Source organism: Lolium rigidum, chromosome 1, assembly GCF_022539505.1.
Source record: "Lolium rigidum isolate FL_2022 chromosome 1, APGP_CSIRO_Lrig_0.1, whole genome shotgun sequence".
Lineage (NCBI taxonomy): Eukaryota > Viridiplantae > Streptophyta > Magnoliopsida > Poales > Poaceae > Lolium > Lolium rigidum.
In genome coordinates this window covers 141,771,691-141,775,032 of record NC_061508.1, presented here as the reverse complement: position 1 = coordinate 141,775,032, position 3,342 = coordinate 141,771,691, and positions in this window count along the sequence as shown.

Below are 3,342 nucleotides of genomic sequence, written 5' to 3'. Positions count from 1 at the left end.
TCCCGACAAACACAACATATAGAATTACAGATAGATGATCTTGATCATGTTAGGCAGCTCACAAGATCCGACAATGAAGCACATAAGGAGAAGAAAACCATCTAGCTACTGCTATGGACCCATAGTTCAGGGGTGAACTACTCACTCATCACTCCGGAGGCGACCATGGCGGTGAAGAGTCCTCCGGGAGATGATTCCCCTCTCCGGCAGGGTGCCGGAGGTGATCTCCTGAATCCCACGAGATGGGATTGGCGGCGGCGGCGTCTCAGGAAGGTTTTCCGTATCGTGGCTCTCGGTACTGGGGGTTTCGCGACGAAGGCTTTAAGTAGGCGGAAGGGCAGCCTCGGAAGGGTCACGGGGGCCCCACACAGCAGGGCCGTGCGTGCCCCTCCTGGGCCGCGCCGCCCTAGTGTGGCGGCGCCCCGTGGCCCTACTCCGTCTTCTCTTCGGTCTTCTGGAAGCTTCGTGCAAAAATAGGACCCTGGGCATTGATTTCGTCCAATTCCGAGAATATTTCCTTTGTAGGATTTCTGAAACCAAAAACAGCAGAAAACAGCAACTGGCTCTTCGGCATCTCGTTAATAGGTTAGTGCCGGAAAATGCATAAATACGACATATAATGTGTATAAAACATGTAGATATCATCAATAATGTGGCATGGAACATAAGAAATTATCGATACGTCGGAGACGTATCAAGATCTAATAAGCCAATTAGAACATACGAGGTGGTCTGGGAATGGAGCCGTCCCTGACGGCGGCTGTGGAGGAAGCCTGGTTTCGCAGACTGCCAGAAGGTGACTTGGGTGGTATTGCAGCATCACTGAGTGATGTCATGGAAAATCTGCAGGAGTGGCGCAAGCAGCATTTCAGATCGGTACCAAAAGAAATTGATAGAAAATGTGCCTTGTTAGATGAGCTGCAGCACCTCTCGGACGATGTCAGCGTTGCGACACGGATAGGTATTGAGAAAGAAATGGATGAGCTGTTATACAGAGAGGAGATCATGTGGATGCAGCGATCGAGAATTTCTTGGCTACGTGAAGGAGACCGAAACACAAAGTACTTCTATCGGCGTGCTTCCTGGAGGCGTAGGAAGAATAAAATCCGTCGTTTGAAAAGGAAGGACGGTTCCTGGACCTCTGATGTTGGGGAGATGGAATCTATGACTAGGGATTTCTTCAAGCAGCTTTTTGCTCAGGAAGACAATATCTATCCTGCCTCGGTCATTGATGCCATGAGGACTTGTGTTGATGCGGATATGAATGAGAAACTGTGCTCTAATTTTACAAAGAAAGAAATAAGTGATGCACTCTTTCAGATTGGTCCTCTAAAGGCCCCTGGGCCTGATGGTTTTCCAGCTCGTTTCCTGCAGCGTAACTGGAGCTTGCTAAAAGATGAAATGGTCAAAGAAGTGCAGCTATTTTTCACTACGGGTAATATGCCTGACGAGGTCAATGATACGGCGATTGTCCTAATTCCCAAGAAGAATGACCCGGAGTTCTCAAAGATTTTCGCCCAATAAACCTTTGTAATGTGATTTTTAAAGTGGTCTCCAAGTGCTTGGTTAACAGGTTGAGGCCTATTCTCCAGGATATTATCTCACCTACACAAAGTGCCTTCATTCCTGGGCGCCCTATAACAGATAATGCTCTTATGGCCTTTGAGTGCATACATGCCATTCAGACGAGTTCGGCAGCTCGTAAGAAGTTTTGTGCATATAAGTTGGATATGGCCAAAGCGTATGACCGCGTCGACTGGAGGTTTTTGGAAGGGGTTTTAGCGAAGTTGGGCTTTCAAAATCAATGGATTCGGTGGGTGATGGCGTGTGTAAACACCGTTCGGTACTCAGTTCGCTTTAACGAAAATATGTTGGACTCCTTCACTCCATCTCGTGGTATCCGCCAAGGTGATCCTCTTTCGCCATACCTATTCTTGTATGTTGCTGACGGTCTGTCTTGTCTATTCGGAAGGAAATTGAGGCCCAGTCTTTGCATGAGTTACACATATGCCGACGTGCACCAGGTATCTCCCACCTTTTATTTGCCGATGATAGTCTCTTATTCTTTGAAGGCTAGGTGGATCAAGCAAATATTGTCAAATCCATCCTTGACAGATATGAACAGGGAACTGGGCGGGCAGCTAGTGAGCCTTGGTAAATGTTCTATAATGTATGGGGAAAGCTGCTCGGATGTGGTACAAGCTGAGATTAAACAGATACTCAAATATGAAACCACTTGCTTCGAAGAGAAATACCTTGGGTTGCCAGGTGCCTGAAGGGAGGTTGACGAAAGGGAAGTTCAAATCAACCAAGGGAAAATTTACCAAGCATGCAAGTGATTGGTAAGAAAAATACATGTCCTCAGATGCAAAGGATATTCTCATCAAATCAATTTTGCAGTCAGTGTCTACATATTCTATGGGGGTGTTCAAATTTCCATCTGGTTTAATCGGTGACTTGGAGTGTATTATTCGAGACTTTTGGTGGGGCGATGAGGTCAACAAGAGAAATATGCACTGCTTTTCTTGGAATAAAGTGACCAGACCAAATGCATATGGATGTACTGGTTTTCGTGATTTGCAAATGTTCAATCAAGCTCTTCTCGCCAGACAGGATTGGCGGTTGATTCACTCTCCTGATAGCCTCTGTGCACGGTTACTCAAAGCTAGATACTATCCGTCTGGCCACCTTTTGGATACATCTTTCATCCAAAATCAATCTCAAACTTAGCAAGGTATTGTTCATGGCCTTGAATTATTGAAGGAAGGAATTATTTGGCGGATTGGTACGGGCTCAAGTGTTAAAATATTTAGGGATAATTGGCTCCCGCGTTCGGGTGCTCTGAAGCTGGACGGGAAGAAAGGCCATTCACGCCGTAAATGGGTGTCCGAGCTTATTGATCAAGAGAACAGAACTTGGAATGAGGAGGCTGTTCGTGATTGCTATTTTGACCATGACGCTGCAATGGTTCTTAGCATCAAATTGGCACCTCGAGCGTCTGATGATTTTATAGCCTGGAGCGAGGAATGCAATGGATTATTCAGTGTCCGTTTCGCGTATCGTATTGGGATGCAGCCAAAACTTGTAGATCTCTGTGGTGGTCAGTCTAGTGTGAATCCTACTGGAGAAAGGAAAATTTAGGACCTCATCTGGAAAGCTAATGTTCCTCCGAAACTCAGAATATTTGCGTGGAGGGTGGCATCGGACTCGCTTGGTACTCAACAGAATTTGAATCGGCGTATAGCTACAGTTAATCCAACCTGTTCGATCTGTGGCTGTGTGGTTGAAGACTCTCACCATGCTCTTATTTCATGCACTGTTGCGCGCGCATTCCGCGAGGAG